This window comes from Triticum urartu, unplaced genomic scaffold (assembly GCF_056163025.1).
Source record: "Triticum urartu cultivar PI428250 unplaced genomic scaffold, HENAU_Tu73 scaffold2, whole genome shotgun sequence".
Taxonomy (NCBI): Eukaryota; Viridiplantae; Streptophyta; class Magnoliopsida; order Poales; family Poaceae; genus Triticum; species Triticum urartu.
In genome coordinates this window covers 10,263,853-10,287,946 of record NW_028260368.1, presented here as the reverse complement: position 1 = coordinate 10,287,946, position 24,094 = coordinate 10,263,853, and the positions used below count along the sequence as shown (strand labels likewise).

At 36.0% G+C, this 24,094-nt stretch overlaps 2 non-coding genes across 2 annotated transcripts; both read left to right on the top strand.

The window, feature by feature from the left end:
* Positions 1-7,156: 7,156 nt before the first annotated feature.
* Positions 7,157-7,230, top strand: TRNAP-UGG (transfer RNA proline (anticodon UGG)). Its single transcript has one exon. It is a non-coding gene; the product is annotated as a tRNA-Pro (tRNA).
* A 139-nt stretch (positions 7,231-7,369) lies between these two features.
* Positions 7,370-7,443, top strand: TRNAW-CCA (transfer RNA tryptophan (anticodon CCA)). Its single transcript has one exon. It is a non-coding gene; the product is annotated as a tRNA-Trp (tRNA).
* The last annotated feature ends 16,651 nt before the right edge of the window (positions 7,444-24,094 follow it).

Genomic DNA, 24,094 nt, shown 5'->3' with positions numbered 1-24,094 from the left:
ATTTGTAGTTGATCACCATTTTTTATTTGATATTCAATATATATTTGGTTGTTACCACTTAACAACACACTAAATAAATATCCTGACAGAATTCAGGAATCATCTAGATAAGAGATAATTCCATTTGATCCACCTTTCTATGTTCCATACTATATCTGACGAATACACGGATACAGCCCTTCAATTCTAACAAGTCACACACTCATATTCCAGAGATACCGAAACAAAAAAATTCCGCGGTCGAACTACCATAATATCTAGAAATGTAGATCTTAAACTAGAAAGGCTTTTTTGGATGGAAACACTCTGACTTCCTAGTTTTAGTTAGTAGAAACCTAATTGGTTAAAATTCCGTCCAGTAAAACGGAAGAATTATAAATTTCTAAAATGATAGATAGGAATATAGCGAATAAAGCCATTGCGATCCCCATAAAAGGAGTAGTCCCCAACCCGGGGCGACTTTCCCATATTCCGAATTCAAGGGTTTCAGTAAACTACCTGCACCAGTTCGTTTTGGCCTAGGTTTAGAACTATCTTCAACGGTTTGTGTAGCCATAAATTCTATTTAATCATTGGTGTTGACTTTGTATACTATTCCGTTGTAGTTGTAAATACACGATCTTTTCGTAGATCCATTGTAATCTTGAAATTCTATAAAAATGGAAACAGCAACTTTAGTCGCCATCTCCATATCTGGTTTACTTGTAAGCTTTACTGGGTATGCCTATATACCGCGTTTGGGCAACCTCTCAACAATAAGAGATCCATTCGAAGAACACGGAGACTAATTTAAGTAAGAAGTCTCCAGATAGGGGGACTTCTTACTTAAATGAAATTATTTTATTCTTTTAGTTGGAGTTGGTGGAACCTTAGGTGGTTCTCGGAAGAAGATAGCGAAAAAATTATCCCTAAAGTCGAAACTAAAAGGAACGTATAAACCAATGCTTCCATAGATTCGATCCTGGTTTATTTACAATTATAACTTCCACACCTATTCCATTTGTCATTTGGGATAATTTCCCATATAAAGAAAGAAAAAGAGTCAAAGAAAGGATGGGAGATGTTTTCCCATGTCAAATCAAAAAAGAGAGGTGAAAGATACTATAACAATGTGTATCAAACTGCCTGTTTCCTTGTAGTTGGATCTCCCACTTTTTGGAATGTTCCAAATTCCACTTGAGCATCCAAATCTGGATCAATACCAGCAAAAACATCTCGGAACAATGTTCTAGCGCCATGCCAAATGTGTCCGAAAAAGAAGAGCAAAGCAAAGGTAGCATGACCAAAAGTGAACCAACCCCTTGGACTGCTGCGAAAAACACCATCAGATTTCAAAGTAGCCGGTCTAATTCAAAAATTTCCCCTAATTGCAGAACGCCTCGCATATTTTTTTACAGTAGCAGGATCAGAATAACTTACTCCATTAAGTTCGCCACCATAGAACTCCACCGTTACACTACTTGTTCAACACTATATTTGGATTCTGCTCTTCTAAAAGGAACGTCTGCTCTAACAATTCCTCCTCATCTACCAAAACAACCGGAAATGTTTCAAAAAAAAGTAGGCATACGGCGTACAAAAAGCTCACGTCCTTCTTTATCTCTAAAGACGGGATGTCCTAACCATCCAACAGCTATTCCATCCCCATTGTCCATTGAGCCTGCTCTGAATAATCCCCTTTTGCCGGATTATTACCAATATAATCATAAAAGGCTAATTTTTTCGGGAATTTTAGACCAAGCTTCTGATAAACTAAGATTTTCGGCTAAACCATTGCTAACTCTTCGATATATTTCTTGCTGAAAGTATCCCTGATCCCACTGATAACGAGTAGGCCCAAATAATTTCGATTGGGGTCGTTGCTGACCCATACCACATAGTTCCAGCAACTACGAAAGCTGCAAAAAAACAGCAGCGATACTACTGGAAGTACAGTTTCAATATTGCCCATACGTAATCCTTTATATAGACGTTGAGGCGGACGGACACTAAGATGGAATAAGCCGCTAATATACCCAATGTACCCGCAGCAATATGATGAGAAGCTATTCCCCCCGGAACAAAAGGATCAAAACCTTCTGCACCCCACGCTGGATTTACAGCTTGTACTTTTCCAGTTAGTCCATAAGGATCGGATACCCATATCCCAGGACCATACAAACCCGTTACATGAAATGCCCCAAAGCCAAGCAAGCCACCCTGCAAGAAATAAATGAATTCCAAAGATCTTGGGCAAATCCAAAGAGGGTTTTCCCGTCCGCTCATCAGAGAATATTTCTAGGTCCCAATATACCCAATGCCAGATCGCTGCAAGAAACACAAGCCAGAAAACACAATATGCGTACCTGCCACACCTTCATAACTCCAAATACCCGGATTTGTTACAGTTCCTCCTGAAATACTCCAACCACCCCACGAATCCGTTATTCCTAAACGAGTCATGAAGGGAATTACGAACATACCTTGTCTCCACATTGGATCCAGAACAGGATCAGAGGGATCAAAAACTGCTAATTCGTATAAAGCCATTGAGCCAGCCCAACCAGAAACTAGAGCTGTGTGCATTATATGCACCGCAAGCAATCGACCCGGATCATTCAATACGACAGTATGAACACGATACAAGGCAAACCCATGGAAATACCCCTTTAGCAAAGAAAAATAGACACGATGTCGCTTTATTTTATCGCATTGAAAAAGACTATCCATATCCTATGTACCTAACCCTTCTAGGGGATTCTGTGTCAGAAAGCGCGAATATTTATTTCATTCATTAAAAATAGAAGCCAATTCTGTTCATAAGAAGAAAGAGAAGCAGATCTATTCTATACTCGATAAGTGCCAATATGCAATGGGTAACTTGGCCAATTTGGAAAAAACGAAGAATAGATCGCTACCCCTCTTTGTTTAGCATTCAAATCACCCATTCCCTTTTCTTTATTCAATCTGTCTTACATTCCTTATATGTATAACCTTTCAATCTACGTATTAATAGAATCTATAATATTCATATAGAATAAGAATAAAAATTAAGACAATAAACTGCGGATTCTTTCTTTCTGTTCCATTCTTACGTTTCCATATTAAAGTGTGGTTTTCTTACTTAAATTTAATAATATTAATCTAATATGCCCATTGGTGTTCCAAAAGTACCTTACCGGATTCCTGGAGATGAAGAAGCGACTTGGGTTGACTTATACAATGTTATGTATCGAGAAAGGACACTTTTTTAGGTCAAGAGATTCGTTGCGAGATCACGAATCATATTACAGGTCTCATGGTATATCTGAGTATAGAAGATGGAATTAGTGATATTTTTTTTGTTATAAACTCCCAGGCGGGTGGCTAATCTCAGGAATGGCTATTTTTGATACGATGCAAACGGTGACACCAGATATATATACAATATGCCTCGGAATAGCCGCCTCCATGGCGTCCTTCATTCTGCTTGGAGGAGAACCCACCAAGCGTATAGCATTCCCTCACGCGAGGATTATGCTTCACCAACCTGCTAGTGCTTATTATCGGGCAAGGACACCAGAATTTTTACTAGAAGTAGAAGAGTTACACAAAGTTCGCGAAATGATCACAAGGGTTTATGCAGTAAGAACAGGCAAGCCTTTTTGGGTTGTATCCGAAGACATGGAAAGGGATGTTTTTATGTCAGCAGACGAAGCCAAAGCTTATGGACTTGTCGATATTGTAGGGGATGAAATGATTGACAAGCACTGCGATACTGATCCAGTGTGGTTTCCAGAAATGTTTAAGGATTGGTAGTGTCCGGATTTCTTGTAAAGTTATTTCACAGCTAAATTCGTGTTTTCCTCGATTTAATAGAAAATAGAAAGACTTCATGATGAGCAATCATCAGGTTAAGATGGATCTAAACCAATCCATTTTTTTCTATATACATACAACATGCCGACGGTTAAACAACTTATTAGAAACGCAAGACAGCCAATACGAAATGCTCGAAAAAACGGCCGCGCTTAAAGGATGCCCTCAGCGTCGAGGAACATGTGCTAGGGTGTATGTGCGACTCGTTCAGATCATGACTTCAAACAAATATAAAAAAAATTGAAGTATCCATGATTAGTACCAATGAATAGGATATAGCTTCTCTATCCTAGATTTCTATGGTATATGGAATTTATGGTTTCCTTTGGTGCAAATCCAATTATCTAAATTGGAAATAAGAAGCAATTCTCCCATTGGTAGCAAATGGTTATCCATTAAGCGGAGGAAATAGTAATAAAAAGAAAAGAAAAAGGCTTATGCTCCTTTATCTTAAAAGAACGGACTAACAGGGTCAGCTACTTAGCCAACTTTCATAATTAAATACCGTCACTGTATGGATAACTCTTATTGTGAAAAGAGCTATTTACTCTATAATGGATAGGTAGAGCCAAAGAATGTGGACTATACAAGTTCGCAATACCTTTTGATGAAAGAAAGGGCTCCGGTGTATAGAGAGGGCCTCACCGTTTAAAAGGGAACCATAGAAACGATGGAACCCACTATTTTTTTTAGTATTATTAGAATGAATTTGTTATTTCGTATAGAAATAACTGAACGGAGTGGAATAAAAAATCGTGGTTGGGAAGGTTACTATAGCAAAAGCCATTGGAATTAATATTTTATATATCGGAATAATTAGTTTTGTTATTAATGAGAAAAAGGGTGGCTAAAAGAAGAGAAATCATTAGTTATTCATTAAGGTTAATTTGATTCAATGACCAGAGTTCCGCGAGGATATATAGCCCGGAGACGACGAACAAAAATGCGTTCATTTGCCTCAAACTTTAGAGGGGCTCATTTAAGACTTAATCGAATGATTACCCAACAGGTAAAAAGAGCTTTTGTTTCCTCTCATCGAGATAGAGGTAGGCAAAAGAGGGATTTTCGTCGTTTGTGGATCACTCGGATAAACGCAGCAACGCGGGTATATAAAGTATTCGATAGTTATAGTAAATTAATACACAACCTGTACAAGAAGAAATTGATTCTTAATCGTAAAATGCTTGCACAAGTAGCTGTATCAAATCCAAATAATCTTTACACGATTTCCAATAAAATAAAGATCATCAATTAAAGGTATAAATAAAGTAATATACTGGAATAATAAAAGATGAATTCCCGGAGAGGGAACTCCGGGAAGATACAATAAATTAAGATTAAGTGGTAGGAATCAACGAGCTGGATTACTTTCTTTATAATATATATAGGTCTGGCCCTTTCGAATTCGAATAAAACATCAACAATCGGAACTTAAGTTCCGGTTGTTGTTTCTTAAATTTTGGTTGTTGTTTCTTAAGTTTCGATTGGAATTGTACTTTTGCGTTAATTGAGGAATATGTCTATTTTTTCTGGGTCTAGAACCTGTAATTATTGAAATTGACTGGGCTTGAAATTGCTTTTCGTTCTCATAGTTACGAAACGGTAAGAAAGATAAAATACGAGCCTGTTTTATAGCAAGAGTAATTAATCGTTGTTGTTTCAAGGTTAATCTATTTATTCGTCTCGATAATATTTTTCCTTGTTCACTAATAAATCTATTAATTAAACTCATGTTTCTATAATCAATTCGATCTCCCGGGCCAATCCGGGGACGCCTACGAAAAGGTTGTTTAGATTTACGAAAAGGTTGCTTGAATTTACGAAAAGTTTGCTTGGATTTACGAAAGGGTTGCTTGGATTTATTAAAAGTTTGCTTGGATTTACTAAAGGGTTGCTTAGATTTAAGAAAAGGTTGTTTAGATGTATACATGATTTATTCCTTATTTAAAATTTGAAAATTTGAAAATTCACTTCTTTATTTTATTAATTTAGGATCCAGAAGAAGTAGTTTTTCTTTGATCCATATCTTATTTGATTCATATTATAGTATATGAATACCCTCTATACATATGAAATAATATCTACCGGAAATCAGATGAGTTGATTTGTATTTTGTATTCTATACTATGTTTTCTTTATATATTAAATATGAAGTTCTTACTCTTTCTGTTGTTTGGAAAGATCAAACACACGATGTTCCTATTTCTTTATTTCGTGATGAGTCGTATGCTTGCGACAATAACGACAAAATTTTTTGAATTCTAATTGTCCGGGTGTATTGTGGCGATTCTTTTGAGTACTATATCTAGAAATCCCCGTCGATTCCTCATTGGCACCTTTTCGAACACAACTGATGCATTCCAAAATAACTCTGATTCTAACATCTTTTCCCTTGGCCATGAACCTCCTTTTCTTTTTGGATTGACTTAACTTAATTCTTCTACTTATTCTTTTATTCTTCTATTTTGAATCCGAAGAAGAAGAATAAAATTCATTAGAATAATTTTTTTTTATTCTTTAATTAAGTAATAAAAAATAGAGAAATAATTAAAGAATACAATCCTTGTCGAATTAGCAAAGATTTTGGTTCGAAATCCTTTCATTTAATTAGCCAGCCCCGCCTTTTCTATGCTCTGATTTCTGAGGCCTTATTTAGCTTGGGTACCCCTTTAAATTGAATTTCTATTTTCAAAAATGGGGTTTACCAAATTTTTAATGACTCTGAGGTTCAACCCAATCCATCTTTTCTTTCTTTTTCCTTCCGATACTAAAAAAAGATTGAAAAGGATCAAATTTTGTCATATCACGAAGAAATCTATCCCTCCCATAGCAATAACTAGAATTAAAAAAAAGGGAATGACAAAGCATCTGGGAATAAACGATTAATTTCTATCAATAAACCTGCTAAAGCACCAAACCATAGAGTACTTAGCACGGGTGCTACAGAGAGATATGTTTTTATATCCCGCATTGAAAATCCTCCTTCCTTGTTGGAATACATATATGATCATAAACTCTTGCCCAAGATTGTTATGCTATATATAAAATGAACCATATCGACGAAATTTTCCTATCCCTAAAAAAGAAAAAGATGACCCCTTCTTCCTATATATTACCAAGGAAAAGTAATCCTTCTTTTATAGGCGAAATTATATTGGATTTTATATGTATATAATTCCTTAATTATATGAGACCAAAAAGAAGAAATGACACGAGGGTTCTATATATAGATAGAGAAAGAAAGAAGAAGAAAATTATGATGTGGAAAAGAAGACAGGAATTGTGTACAATGGCATTGTACAACAATTTAATTTGGAAAAGGGATGTAGCGCAGCTTGGTAGCGCGTTTGTTTTGGGTACAAAATGTCACAGGTTCAAATCCTGTCATCCCTACCTATTACTTCTTTCTTCTTTATAGGCAGTAGCGACGAGATCAATTAAAGTAAAGTGGGTATAACTTGAATTTGTGGAGACTATACGTACGTGAGATACATTAGGAATAGAAAAAGATTTTCTTTTTGAATGAATGAAAGCGCTCTTAGTTCAGTTCGGTAGAACGCGGGTCTCCAAAACCCGATGTCGTAGGTTCAAATCCTACAGAGCGTGATTCCATCTATTTTATGTCGAAGCAGAGTAAAATAACTTAACAAAATTGAATTGTAACTCCAATTTCAATTTGACCTCCTCTCTGGTCTGGAGGAGGTCAATCAAAAAAAAAAAATGACTCAATCAAAGATCCAACTGATCCCCACGCCTGTATTGCAAATACGCAGTCACGAATAATCCCGCTAAAGTAATAGGAATTAGGCCTAAGACGATTCCAAATAGAAAAACTTCAATCATTTCGATTTGTTCGAGGGGATAAAAAAAGAGGTACGATCTATCCCTAAATAGTACTCTAAATTATCCACGAATCTCAATGACCAAGAAAAGAATTCCTAATTAGTCTGGAAAAGAGTCGTAGAATGCCAGGAATCCCAAAGAAAGATTTTTCTTTTCTGAATTATAATTATTCAGTCAATTCAAATAAGGCGTATCTTGTTCAAGCCAATAAATAGAGCTGGGGTTATAGTTAAAGCAGCCAGTAGAAAACCAAAATAACTAGTTAAAGTAAGCATGAAAGAGTTAAATTCCATTTATTTTTTTTTACTACACTACATATGTTGGTAAAGCATTTACCTAAGTTATGGAAAATTCATAATTCATCAGTTATTTTAGATAATACTAAAAAACAAGATAGAGTAAGATACAGAAGTGTAAAAGAAAGTGGATTCATCAGATGATACATGAGTCCCTAATTCCGAATCAAGAGATTTGTTGTGGAATTTGTCAATTGAGTAAAGTAATAATATTAAGAACTAGATCATCTAACCCCATTGAATGAAAAAAAGAAATTCAATTTTCAGGGAAATTTTTGAATAAGAGATAAATAAACAATTGAATTTGAAAAAAAAAACTTCTTTCTATTTTGGATAATTTCTTTTTCAATAGGACCCTCTTTTTGGAGTGAACGATCGAATATTCCCCTATTCCTTCTTATTTTAACTGATTGTATTCCATATGGAATAAGAGGAGAACAAAAGCATTCCACGACCTGCCAAGGGGCTGTTAAAAAAAAAAAAAAAAGAAAGCTCTTCCTTGAATTTACTTTATTTTTATTCCTTTTTCGAACTCCAACCAAAGTAGATTCGAAGACGAGTCACTTCAATTATCCTTTTAAGTTCTATTCTATCTTCTGTCTTTCCCTATTTCATCTCGTAAAGTTCCGCGCTCGCAGTTTGGTCAAGAAAGTTAGACCTAATCCAACAAACAATACAAGGATGAATTACGAATTATGAAAGGATAGATTTCACATATACTTGTCCTTGTATTGTGTCAGTATGAGAATATCCTTCCTAAATTATTTATCCAAACCTATTGATCATTAACTTAGATTTTCCCAAGATTTTGGCTGCTATTCCGAATTACTCTATTATTCCGAAGCCAATGAAAAGTAAGTAGAACCTACAAAAATGGGGTTTTCTATTGATGCCTTGAATAACATATAGCTTACCTATAGACAAAAAAAAAATAAAAAAGTAATTATGTTTCGGAACCAGGCAAAACCAGATTGCTGTGCCATAGGAAGGATAGCTATACTAATTCGGTATACTCAAAATACACCTTTGGTACAAAATTGACAATCTCACAAGGATGAAATATCAGTAATTTTCTATTTACTGGTCGATCCCATCTTTTACGGAATCAATTCCTTTTTTGAATGTACAAAAATTTTGGGAGTTCAGCATGTCTGGAAGCACGGGAGAACGTTCTTTTGCTGATATTATTACCAGTATTCGATACTGGGTTATTCATAGCATTACTATACCTTCCCTATTCATTGCGGGTTGGTTATTTGTCAGTACGGGTTTAGCTTATGACGTGTTTGGAAGTCCTAGGCCAAACGAGTATTTCACGGAAAGCCGACAAGGAATTCCGTTAATAACCGACCGTTTTGATTCTTTAGAACAACTCGATGAATTTAGTAGATCCTTTTAGGAGGCCCTCAATGACCATAGATCGAACCTATCCTATTTTTACAGTGCGATGGCTGGCTATTCACGGACTAGCTGTACCTACTGTTTTTTTCTTGGGATCAATATCAGCAATGCAGTTCATCCAACGATAAAACAAATTCCAACTATAGAACTATGACACAATCAAACCCGAATGAACAAAATGTTGAATTGAATCGTACCAGTCTATACTGGGGTTTATTACTCATTTTTGTACTTGCTGTTTTATTTTCCAATTACTTCTTCAATTGAGAGAAAGAAAGAGACTAATAAGAATTCTCTTATCCCATTTGGAAGGATACCATCCTTATAACTACCCATGACTGTTTTTGTCTCTAGCATGACCAATTGATAAAATGTGGAGGAAAGTAGGGGAAATGGCCGATACTACTGGAAGAATTCCTCTTTGGCTGATAGGTACTGTAGCTGGTATTGCTGTGATTGGTTTAGTAGGTGTTTTCTTTTATGGTTCATATTCTGGATTGGGTTCATCTCTATAGTAATCGGAGGGACCAGATTGTAAACATGAAAAAGTAGGAGCTTAGCGGGTCCTTACCCCCCTTTATCTGATTAGAGCGGAAAGGACCCGCGGAATTTTTATTTTACTCTTATAACGCGAATTGAATCTATTCGATTCACTCTTATGAAGCAACAAGAAAAAGAGATCACTCGAGGATCCAATATCTTATTCCACGAAGGAAGTATCCTGAAAATCCTTGATTTAGTTTCGAGTAATAAACTAATAAAACCTTAATCAAAACTATTCAACTAGCCTAAAAATAAAAAAACCTTCAATGGAAGAGTTTACTTTTTTTTTGCAAAATTTCTGTAAATTTGAAGTTGAACTTAATTAAACAAGCCAAGCAATTTGCTCACAATCACAAGAAATTTTTCCCCCGCCATATTTTCTTCCCCTCTGTTTGTCCACTACCTCGGCTAAACCTAAGCAAAAGAAAAAGAGGTCCAAGAGACAGACCCGAATAAAGAAGAAATAGTAATCTTTGACGAATTAGGAAGAAAAAGGATTCTTATTTTGATACAAGAAGAATCGGCACAAGAAAAAGGCTTTTTCTTGTGCCGAATAGACGATTAAGAAGACCTGCAATCCCTCCGAAAAAGAAGAAATTTTAATTTGATTGTTCTCGCCTTTGCCTTGGATTCTCTTCTTTTGCATGGGATATAAATAAGGAATTCCAGACATCTCATAAACAAAAAGCAGTCTAAACAAAAAAAGGATTTCCAAAATAGATCATAGATAATTCTAGCAATTGCCAATAAATCGAGGCTTTTTACCAACTTGATGGTAAGAAATCCCGGGACCTAGAAATTCATTTCGTACAATTGAACCTTTTCAAACTGTTTCTTTTTGAGAACCAAAAAAACTTGTGCCAAAATAACGGATGCGAAGAAGAACAAAAGGCCTTGGACACGTAATGGATCCTGAAGCACGATTTCTGCGTCCCCCTGACCAAAACCTCCCACATTAGGATTGCTTGTTAATGGTTGATCAAGCTTGATGGATTCCCCCTCTGAAACAAGAAGTTCTGGTCCGGGAGGTATAATATCAATCACTTGGCGTCCATCTGATGCATCAACTATGGATATTTCATACCCCCCCTTTTCTTTACGTAGTATTTTTCTTACTATACCTGTTGACGTAGCATTATAGACTGTATTGTTACTCTTGCTACCATCAGGATAGATCTGTCCTCTTCCTCGGTTTCCCCCTACATATATGGGATATTTTAAGAAATGAGCATCTTTCTTCGTAGCAGGATCAGGGGAAAGAATGGGAAAGACAATTTCACTATATTTCTTACCGGGAACAGGGCCTATCACAAGAATGTTTTTTTTATCGGGACGATAACTCTGAAAAGCAAGATTTCCTATCTTTTCTTTTAACTCAGGGGAAATACGATCGGGCGGCGCTAATTCGAATCCCTCGGGCAAAATAAGAACAGCACCTACATTCAACCCTCCCTTTTTTCCATTAGCAAGAACTTGTTTCAATTGCATATCATAAGGAATTCGAAGAACTGCTTCAAATACAGTATCGGGAAGCACAGCTTGGGGAACTTCAATATCGACGGGCTTGCTAGCTAAATGGCAATTGGCACATACAATTCGTCCAGTTGCTTCTCGTGGGTTTTCATAACCCTGCTGCGCAAAAATGGGATATGCATTTGAAATAGATGTCCGAGTTATTACGTATATCATGATCGATACAGAAATCGATCGAGTTATCTGTTCCTTTACCCAAGAAAAAGTATTTCTATTTTCCATGTCCAATCGCAGATCCCAGAATTTCTACAATAAATTAGATAGGTAGCTAAGCTAATCTAGTTCCCTATACACGAATCTGTTGTCATTCTACTGCAACAGTTGTACTGCAATGATGAATACCTTAAAGTAGGTATAAATAGAAAGAATTTTGCTAAAATGGAAAAGGGCTTTCTTTCTAAAAAAAGATGCTTGCTAATTTGATTAATATTAATATCGGGAGATCAAATGAATTTATGCTTCACTAATTGAATGATAAATGACTACAAGCGAAGGAGATAGACGATTTAAACAAAAAAAGACCCAAAATTTCAAACATGTATCTAGAATTACTGGAAAACTACAAACAAAAATAGTGAAAATAAGCTCGTTAGGAGCCCATCCAAAATCGTTGTAGACCCAACGAATTACTAGTTCCCAACCACGGGTGGAGTGAAATCCAACAAAAAAATCAGTAACTAAAAGAATAAAAAAAGCTTTTATTGAGTCATTTAAATTATAGAAGAATTCCTGAACCCAAGAATTCAAAATGACAAGTTCCTCTTTACCCAGAAAAAAAGAACCACTTAGAATAGCCAAACAGATTATATTTGTCGAGAAATGCAAAATGGTATGGAGATGATCCTCATTATTTATTTTGACCCATTGTATTATTTCCTTGTGTATTCCTGTAGGAGGTTTTTGTACATGTGTCTTTAGTTTCCCTTTTATCATCTCGTCCAAGAGAGAAAGTTCTTCTAATTCTATGAATCTTTCTAGAATCCTTTTCTCTTGAATATCAGTTAAGAGAGTTTCGGATTGCCTGGTATTCCACCAATTCTTAATCCAAAGTTCCAGACATTTGTTAAATGAGGAAGAGACCCCCCAAGGCAAAAGTACGATAAATACAAGATATAGTAAAGAAGGCAATGCTTTCTTTTTTTTCATTTTTGATCTGTAAATGGAGTTGTTAATGAATATGCTTCATTCGCTGACTCTATTCCATTCCCTGACTCTATATGATGATATTTCTATTTCATGATATTTCTATTTCTTTGAAGCAAAAACTCTATAGGTTTGATACCCTGTATCTATTCTTCTTTTTTGTATATTAGTTATTAGTGGAATTTCAGTGCATTGGGTTCTTTCTTAGATCTAGATGGAATGAAATAGTGAAATAGAATAAAAAAAAAGCCCTTTCGGATGAAAAAGGAAGAATAGTATGCGATATATCTAACTTGGATAAAAAAAAATTAAAAGCAAATTTCTCTTATCCTCGTTTGTTCCTTCCTTTAGATAAATACTTAAAAATCCCCTTACAATAACAAATCCAATTTAGAAGGGACTTCCTCCCTGTGTTGAGAAAACTTTTCTTCTTCCAATTCTTCTTTTCTTCATTCAACTCAGTTCAAAAAAGATACCTCAAAATACTTCAATTGGTACGCGCAAGAAATAGGCCAATTCGGCAGCTTTTTGTTCAATTTCTCGTGGAGTAAAAAATTTATCATCAGTACGAGTCAAGGGAATGATCCCCTGGCCCCGGATTTCCATATAAAGAATACGACGAGGATAAAGACCCTCTTTAACCTGAATTCTAATTGATTGGATATCCCGCATAAGGAATCGAAGGAAGACGCGACGTTTTATTCCAGGGAATCCCCAACGAAAAATGCACACTATTCCCTCTTTTCTATCGAATCGGTCATAACCACTACCTACATTCCACAAAATAGTACACCACAAGTAGGAGCTAATGAATAGGCCTGCGATTCCGTAGAAAGACATCACGACCCCCTGCGGAAAAAAAAGAATTTCTTGAGATGGAAGTATAGATATAATATTCTTACCAAGATAACTGGAAATCCCAACCGATAAGAATCCTAGTGAACCTAGAAAAAGAATACAGGCCCAGAAAAAATTACCCCTTTTTCGAGAACCTTTTAGAAGTTCTACCCATATGTGTTCTGATCGCCAATTCATATTAGATATACTAAATCCAGCAGCGGTCGATTGAAATTGAGAGAATAAGCTAAATAATTTTGACTTTACTTTTTTTGATTCTGAAATCGCCTTCAGCAACTAGTACTCCTGTGAAATAATAGGTTAGATACATTGACTTTCTATTCAAAAAATATTCGTTGATTCAATTAAAATAAATAAAATAAAACTCGCTATACCTGGCTCTGCATATTCATGCATTTATGCTCGTAGCCTATATCCGCATCCATAACCGTTTTTCATTTGTGTGTAGAAAGTGTGTGTAGAAAAAGCCACATACCCTACCATATTATATTACTTACACTAAAAAATACTAGACAATCTTATTTTTTTGCACATAAAGAAATAAAGAAGTCATTGCAATTGCCGGAAATACTAAGCCTACTAAAGGCACGAAAATAGAAGGTAAGTTTAAATCCGTCATGGAATAGGTGTCTCAATTCAAATTTACTATTTCTATCTAGTCGAAAAATATCTTAAGATTCTTATGATATAATTAAGTATATCTATTATAAGGAATATTGACTATTGTATTGTATTTTTTATTTTTAGTTTGAAAAATATTCTGTAAAAAAAATGAAAGGATAATAAGAAAATTCCAAAAAAGGAGAACTAATTAAAAAGATTTTATTTTGATTTTCCCATCCTCATGGCCTTTCTATCTTTCTAATCTAATTTGAAATTGGATTCAAAAGAAAGCGGTTAGAATTTACTTCCTGCATACATACTTCTCTAGAAGCGCATACAATAATGCGTGGTAAAGGCGGAAAAATAGTATATTCAATCAAAATCAAAGGGCAAATTATCTTACCTACTATAGATCCCCTACTACCCTCTTAGACTTTAAAAGGCGATATACCACCCAAAGAAAGGGTATGAAAATGCCGGGTGGAGTTAGCTTTTCGACGAAGACCTGTCCCGTGCAGCGAAGCCCTGTTAGTAAGACCCCCCGCAATAATGGATTATAGAAGAATATTATTCCAAATACTCCTCTGGACGCATATAGTAGCATTGCGATTCCGAATCTTTTTTATTTATGAATATGAACAGAAAAAATTCATTGTATCGTTGGGTCGGAGCGGAGGTTTGGTCCAGAAAAATTAGAAACAAAACGTCTACTCTACCGCATTGAAGTCTATAGCGCTGTATTTCCACGAAAGTATAATTCTTACCATCAGGATACGATCCTTTCTTTTGAACTAAACGTCTCTACGATGGGTCCAGGTTCTATGTCCAATCCCAAATCAAGGATTTCTCGCTCTTGATCGGAGTCATAAACTAAAAAAAAACTACCTTTTTATCCTTTTTCTCAAGGTTATAGAAAACTTCCTTATCTAGTTCTAGCATTTTGAAAAAAAAAAAATGCTTCTTTTTTTACACACAGTTCGAGTCACTTGTTGACTCACGATTACGCCTGTTAAAAGTTTCAAACGTCCTCTTTTTTGAAATTGAAAGAGAGTCCTATAAAAAGGTCTAACTTCCAAACTATGTCTTTTTTCATTCATTCTCCTTTAGTTTTTTTCTCTATCTAGAAGTGGAATAGAATAACCCGGTTGAAGGGTAATGATCATACGTCTGTAATGCATTGTATGGCCCAGAATAGGTCCTATTCTTCTACCTTTTCCAGGTAGTCGATGGCTATTCACAGCTACCACCTTAACACCAAAGAAGAGTTCGACCCAATGCTTTATTTCTGTCTTAGTGAATCCCGATTCGACATTAAAAGTATATTGATTCTTTCCCAATAAACGAAGACTTTTTTCTGTAAATACTGCGTATTTGATTCCATTATCATTATCATATGATAATACTATATTTTATTATTTTATTATTTTATTTGTATTTCTTTATTGTATTATACCTTAATATATATATTCTAGATATATAGAATAGACGAATCTCAATTTGTCAAGTCTCATGATCATATCATGATCTATTTTTATTCGGCTCAATCTTTTTTTTCTAAAAAAGATTGAGCCGAGTTTAATTGCAATCAATTAGAAGAATAAAGAAGAATTACTGCATTTCATAACTGATTTTTTTCTCTTTTTATTTCGTTTCTTTTTTATTTATACCTTCTTTATCTTTAGTTTTATCTAGTTAATCAATAGTATCTACCGGCTCGAACTCGAATTTGATCGCCTTCCATACTTCACAAGCTGCGGCTAGTTCAGGACTCCATTTGCAAGCTGCTCGGATAATTTCATTACCTTCGCGAGCAAGATCGCGCCCTTCGTTACGAGCTTGTACACAGGCTTCTAAAGCCACTCGATTAGCTGCTGCACCAGGTGCATTTCCCCAAGGATGTCCTAAAGTTCCTCCACCAAATTGTAATACAGAATCGTCCCCAAAGATTTCGGTCAGAGCTGGCATATGCCAAACATGAATACCACCTGAAGCTACCGGTATAACACCTGGCATGGATACCCAGTCCTGAGTGAAAAAGATACCGCGAGCACGATCTTTTTCAATAAAATCATCGCGCAATAAATCAACAAAACCTAAAGTCATTTCGCGTTCCCCTTCTAACTTACCTACTACTGTACCGGAGTGGATATGATCTCCCCCAGACATACGCAATGCTTTAGCTAATACACGGAAATGCATACCATGATTTTTCTGTCTATCAATAACTGCATGCATTGCACGGTGAATGTGAAGAAGTAGGCCATTGTCGCGGCAATAATGAGCCAAAGTAGTATTTGCGGTGAATCCCCCAGTTAAGTAGTCATGCATTACAATAGGAACCCCTAATTCTCTTGCAAATACAGCTCTCTTAATCATTTCTTCACATGTACCCGCAGTCGCATTCAAGTAATGCCCCTTGATTTCACCGGTTTCGGCCTGTGATTTATAAATAGCTTCGGCACAAAAGACAAAACGGTCTCTCCAGCGCATAAATGGTTGTGAGTTTACGTTTTCATCATCTTTGGTAAAATCAAGTCCACCACGTAGACACTCATAACACGCTCTACCATAATTTTTTGCGGATAATCCCAATTTTGGTTTAATAGTACATCCCAATAAAGGACGACCGTACTTGTTCAACTTATCTCTTTCAACTTGGATACCATGAGGCGGGCCTTGGAAAGTTTTTGAATAAGTAGGGGGAATTCGTAGATCCTCCAAACGTAGAGCACGTAGGGCTTTGAAACCAAATACGTTACCTACAATGGAAGTAAACATGTTAGTAACGGAACCCTCTTCAAATAGGTCTAATGGATAAGCTACATAACAGATCCATTGGTTGTCTTCCCCAGCAACAGGCTCGATGTGATAGCATCGTCCTTTGTAACGATCAAGACTGGTAAGTCCATCAGTCCAAACAGTTGTCCATGTACCAGTAGAAGATTCGGCAGCTACTGCAGCCCCTGCTTCTTCGGGCGGAACCCCAGGCTGAGGACTTACTCGGAATGCTGCCAAGATATCAGTATCCTTAGTTTCATACTCTGGGGTGTAGTAAGTCAATTTATAATCTTTAACACCAGCTTGAAATCCAACACCTGCTTTAGTTTCTGTTTGTGGTGACATAAGTCCCTCCCTATAACTCTTGAATTAAGAATTCTCACAATAACAGGGTCTACTCGATGTTAATTAGGCGTAAATGAAACTTTAGCAAAAATCTCGTAAAACAAAAAGGATATTCAATTAATATAATATCAACTCATTAAAGAAAATTGAGGGCATGCTTAGGTTAATGAATATGTTTCATTCATATATAATGCGTACACCCTGTGTATGTTCTATCCTATAGGAATTCCAATATAGGAATTCGATAGGAATTGAGTTGTTGTTATGGTAAGTTAACACGGTTCGTTATTAAACCATGGATTTGATTTACCAAATCCATAATTATTGTATACTCTTTGATAGATATAGCGCAACCCAAATTAATTCCTAATCCTTATTTTACAAGTTCTTAATAGTTCTCTTTTCTTATTTTGAATGCAAATACCTAACTAAATACTAATAAAATTCTTTGTTGACAGCAATCTATGCTTCACAGTAGTATATATTTTGTATATCGAAGTCCTAGATAGGAAAGTAGAGTAGGCACAGATCCTCCACAAAAGGCAAAATGTATATGAAAAAAAAGATTGATTGAACTTTCCAATGGACTCATTCCATGAGTAAACGATTGAATGGGATTCGCTTGGGCAACGAAATCAAGTCCTGGTCCCCTTTTCCTCTCTTATTGAATTAACTAATTCATTTCCTTTTTACTTTTGGATTTTTTTTGATTTGATTTGGCATTATTCAACAATAAAAAAAGAAAAATTTCGACAAATTCCTTTTTTTTAATTATGTGATAATTATGAGAACCAATCCTACTACTTCTCCTCCCGGGGTTTCCACAATTGAAGAAAAAAGTACAGGTCGTATCGATCAAATTATTGGACCCGTGCTGGATGTCACTTTTCCCCCAGGCAAGTTACCTTATATTTATAACGCTTTGGTAGTCCAGAGTAGAGACACTGCCGATAAGCAAATTAATGTGACTTGTGAGGTACAACAATTATTAGGAAATAATCGAGTTAGAGCTGTAGCTATGAGTGCTACGGACGGGTTGATGAGAGGAATGGAAGTGATTGACACGGGAGCTCCTCTCAGTGTTCCGGTCGGTGGAGCTACTCTCGGACGAATTTTCAACGTTCTTGGGGAGCCTGTTGACAATTTGGGTCCTGTAGATAGTAGTGCAACGTTCCCTATTCATAGATCTGCGCCTGCCTTTATCGAGTTAGATACGAAATTATCCATCTTTGAAACAGGTATTAAGGTCGTCGATCTTTTAGCTCCTTATCGACGTGGAGGAAAAATAGGACTATTTGGGGGGGCTGGAGTAGGTAAAACAGTACTGATCATGGAATTAATCAATAACATTGCTAAAGCTCATGGGGGCGTATCCGTATTCGGTGGAGTAGGGGAACGGACTCGTGAAGGAAATGATCTTTATATGGAAATGAAGGAATCCGGAGTAATTAATGAAAAAAATATTGAGGAATCAAAGGTAGCTCTAGTCTATGGCCAAATGAATGAACCACCGGGAGCTCGTATGAGAGTTGGTTTAACTGCCCTAACTATGGCGGAATATTTCCGAGATGTTAATAAGCAAGACGTGCTTTTATTTATCGATAATATCTTTCGTTTTGTTCAAGCAGGATCAGAGGTATCCGCTTTATTAGGGAGAATGCCCTCCGCAGTGGGTTATCAACCTACTCTTAGTACAGAAATGGGTTCTTTGCAAGAAAGAATTGCTTCTACTAAAAAGGGATCTATAACTTCGATTCAAGCAGTTTATGTACCTGCAGACGATTTGACCGACCCTGCCCCTGCCACAACATTTGCACATTTGGATGCTACTACCGTACTTTCCAGAGGATTAGCTTCCAAGGGTATTTATCCAGCAGTAGATCCTTTAGATTCAACCTCGACTATGTTACAGCCTCGGATCGTTGGCAACGAACATTATGAAACTGCGCAAAGAGTTAAGGAAACTTTACAACGTTACAAAGAACTTCAGGACATTATCGCAATTCTTGGCTTGGATGAATTATCGGAAGAGGATCGTTTAACTGTAGCAAGAGCAAGAAAAATTGAGCGTTTCTTATCACAACCGTTCTTTGTGGCAGAAGTTTTTACTGGTTCTCCAGGAAAGTATGTTGCTCTTGCGGAAACTATTAGGGGATTTCAACTAATCCTTTCCGGAGAATTAGACGGCCTACCTGAACAGGCTTTTTATTTGGTGGGTAACATCGATGAAGCTAGCACGAAAGCTATAACCTTAGAAGAGGAGAACAAATCGAAGAAATGAAATTAAATCTTTATGTACTGACTCCTAAGCGAATTATTTGGGATTGTGAAGTGAAAGAAATCATTTTATCCACTAATAGTGGCCAAATTGGCGTATTACCAAACCACGCCCCCATTAACACAGCAGTAGATATGGGTCCTTTGAGAATACGCCTCCTCAACGACCAATGGTTAACAGCGATTCTGTGGAGCGGTTTTGCGAGAATAGTTAATAATGAGATCATCATTTTAGGAAATGATGCGGAACTGGGTAGTGATATTGATCCGGAAGAAGCTCAAAAGGCACTTGAAATAGCCGAAGCTAACTTGAGTAAAGCTGAGGGTACGAAAGATTTGGTTGAAGCGAAGCTCGCTCTCAGACGAGCTAGGATACGAATCGAGGCTGTCAATTGGATTCCCCCATCCAATTGAAGACAATCCAGTGGTTTATAGTTGATACAAAGAAAAAGGGAAGAGGGGTAGAAAAAGTTATTAGATAGCGAAGCGAAGTAAGTCCAATGCTATCTAGTAATTTTTCTACCTACTTACCTACTATTGGATTTGAACCAATGACTCCCGCCGTATGAAAGCAATACTCTAACCACTGAGTTAAGTAGGCAATTTATCACCACAAAGGAAGACCCATTACTTCGATCGATTATATATTGAATCCCTTTTCTAAGCAATACCGCTCTGTTATTGGTCTGTTATATACTAAATACTAAACTAAATACTAAACAGATACAGATCAAAGGGGTATCCTCTGGCATTAGAAAATATTCATCTTGACAAGAAATTATCTATATGTTAAGATATCTCTGATAAGGGCTATAGCTCAGTTCGGTAGAGCAACTCGTTTACACGTGCGCCAATGCTTTTCAAAGGAGCTTATTATGCAATGAACATAATCGATCTTATTGCAAAATCAATGTCTTACTTCATAGATTCGAGAGAATAGGAGAACAGTAGCCTGACAAACAGTCGGTTCAGTCCGATTCAGGTGCCAATTCAGGTGCCTAATCAAATAGAACCCTTATGGATTTGCTAGTTGATAAGGTAAATATCCAGCCCACTAAATGCTAGGCGTAATGAGGATAAGGGCCTCCAAAAAACTTCTTTTCGTTCTATGAACTTTAAGGTGTATGAAGTCTCATAGTTAACTCTTGCAGTGGAACGATAGAGACTCCATTTCACTTAGGTTGATTTAATTTAGACCGGAGGCAGACCTAAGTCAAGGTAATCCTCCTTTGAAACACTTTGGTATTGCTCCTAGATAGATCATAATACAAAAAATCAATCAGAGCACAGGGAGCCATCTCATTATCTTTCCGTAAAGAAAAACTATGGTGGACTAACTGATCTTTAAATCAGTTTATGAAAGAGCCCAATGCAAAAAAATGCATGTTGGGTCTTTGAAACAGTTCAAATCATTTCGATAATAATCCGTTTGATCTGTTTTACCGAGAAGGTCTACGGTTCGAATCCGTATAGCCCTAATATGCCCTTTTTTAGATTTTAGGATCTCTATCCTATGTTTTCTTTAGTTTAGTATAGTTTTCATTTTCTCATTAGTATTTGTTTATAGACTGGATAGGCGCCTGCGACATAGAATAGAGATAAAAGCATTACCAAAGGCTCATTCATCGAAAATCAAAATCATACAGACAGGAAAAGAAAAACGAATTTCTATCAAATCAATAGAAGAAAGGATCCTTTCCCTGATTTGAATCCCGTCCTCCTTCAAATAGGATATCTCTAGACTTCCCTATAATAACTGCAATGATTTTATCCATTTTGCGAATTCCTACTTTGTTTTAAGTATATTTATTACTTTGTTTATAGATACATTATGTAAATTGATCAACTTTAAATAGAAAAAATAAAGTAAAGAGTAAATAAGAAAACAGAATATTCTGTCTCATAGTTCTGAAATAGAGTTCTTTATTTTTATTTTATAGTATTACTTCTCATTAATTATACTGCATAGATTAGTCCTACTATCTTAATTAGGTTCTAATTTAGTAGTATTCTCATTTTTATTTAATAGTCTCTTATTATTTTATTATTAAATATTAAATAAAGGATAGAGCTATTCTTTTTTCTAGAGATTCTAGAGAAAGCGAGACAAAGTGAAACGAGAAAGTTTTCTTTATATAAGAATTAGATCTACATACACCATATCTAAATAGAATGGAAATCCAAAAGAAAGGGAGTTGGGATTCCATTGGATGAATCTTTAAAGAAGATGCAGCACAGAGGAAACAAAGGCTAAACTTAAACTAAGCGCTTTTGTTTGAACAAAAAAGATTCTTGTTTCACCGAGGAAAAGAGAGAAGTTCTGGATAAATTGACAATGCTGAATTGAATTGACTAATTTAAGTTCCGCCTATTCCACATTAATGGGAGTACATTATGTTTCTGCTTCACGAATATGATATTTTTTGGACATTTCTAATAATAGCAAGCCTTATTCCTATTTTGGCATTTTCGATTTCAGGACTTTTAGCCCCGGTTAGTGAAGGACCAGAGAAGCTTTCTAGTTATGAATCGGGTATAGAACCCATGGGAGGGGCTTGGGTACAATTCCGAATACGCTATTATATGTTTGCGCTCGTTTTTGTTGTTTTTGATGTGGAAACCGTCTTTCTATACCCTTGGGCAATGAGTTTCGACGTATTGGGTGTATCCGTTTTTATCGAAGCTTTGATTTTCGTGCTTATCTTAGTTGTTGGTTTAGTTTATGCATGGCGAAAAGGAGCCTTGGAATGGTCTTAACTGAATATTTAGACAAAAAAAAAGAAGGAAAAGATTCTATTGAGACAGTTATGAATTTGATTGAGTTTCCCTTACTTGACCAAACAAGTTCCAATTCTGTTATTTCAACTACACCAAATGATCTTTCGAATTGGTCAAGACTCTCCAGTTTATGGCCCCTTCTATACGGTACCAGTTGTTGTTTCATTGAATTTGCTTCATTAATAGGCTCACGATTCGACTTTGATCGTTATGGATTGGTACCAAGATCAAGTCCTAGGCAAGCAGACCTAATTTTAACAGCCGGTACGGTAACAATGAAAATGGCTCCCTCTTTAGTGAGATTATACGAGCAAATGCCTGAACCAAAATACGTCATTGCTATGGGAGCCTGTACTATTACAGGGGGAATGTTCAGTACGGATTCCTATAGTACTGTTCGGGGAGTTGATAAGTTAATTCCTGTGGATGTCTACTTGCCGGGCTGCCCACCTAAACCGGAGGCAGTTATAGATGCCCTAACAAAACTTCGTAAGAAGATATCGCGAGAAATAGTTGAGGATCAAACTCTATCTCAAAATAAAAATAGATGTTTTACTACCAGTCACAAGCTTTATGTTAGGCGCAGTACTCATACAGGAACTTATGAGCAAGAATTGCTCTATCAATCACCATCTACATTAGATATATCTTCTGAAACTTTTTTCAAATCCAAAAGTTCAGTACCTTCCTACAAATTAGTGAATTAGGAGAGGGGCTCTTTTGTGTAGAAAAATAAAAAGCAGGGCAATCTTTCAAACTTGCATCCGAAATGTGAAATATTTATACAAAGAGGGAGAGATGAAGACAATGCAGCAGGGTTGGTTATCTAATTGGCTAGTCAAACATGAGGTGGTTCATAGATCTTTGGGCTTTGATCACCGAGGAATAGAGACTTTACAAATAAAAGCAGGGGATTGGGATTCCATTGCTGTCATTTTATATGTATATGGTTACAATTATTTACGCTCCCAATGTGCTTATGATGTAGCACCCGGTGGATCTTTAGCTAGCGTGTATCATCTTACGAGAATACAATATGGTATAGATAATCCAGAAGAAGTCTGCATAAAAGTCTTTGCCCAAAAGGATAATCCTAGAATTCCGTCTGTCTTCTGGATTTGGAGAAGTGCCGATTTTCAAGAACGCGAATCTTATGATATGGTGGGAATCTCTTATGATAATCATCCGCGCCTTAAACGTATCCTAATGCCTGAAAGTTGGATAGGCTGGCCCTTACGTAAGGATTATATAACCCCCAATTTTTATGAAATACAAGATGCTCATTGAATGATAAGAAATTCATGCTCACTTATACAACACAACTCCAGATTTTATTCAAGTCAAGGAATATTTTTAGGTTCTTTTCCTAGATGAAACGGAATACCTATTTATAATTAATTCCTAATTATACAAAAGCATTCCAGATAGACTGAGCAAAAAAAGGGTTTCATTTGGATTCCCCTATTTTGAAAATCGCATATTAATTTCCTTCATATGAACAGAAAAATAGGATGACTCAAAGAAGTTCTCTACCAGGAACTTTGTACCGCGCACATTACTTAGCACAACTAGGAAAATAAGATAAGATAAAGATAAGCAAGACTAAAAAAATATTCGTCGGAATAGCGGAATACAAAATTAAGAAACGCAAAAAAATAAAGGGGAATCTCACCCCCTTCTTTATCATAAAGAAAAGATATATTTTAAAACTTCTTTAAAAAGAAAAAGAAGTGCCTCTATATTTATATTATAGATTTATCCACTTAGATGAATAAATATTATTAATGAATATGTATCACAATCCATCTCGAGGTATTTGGATCAATACCTATTCGGTGGATCTTTTTTTTTTTTTTCTC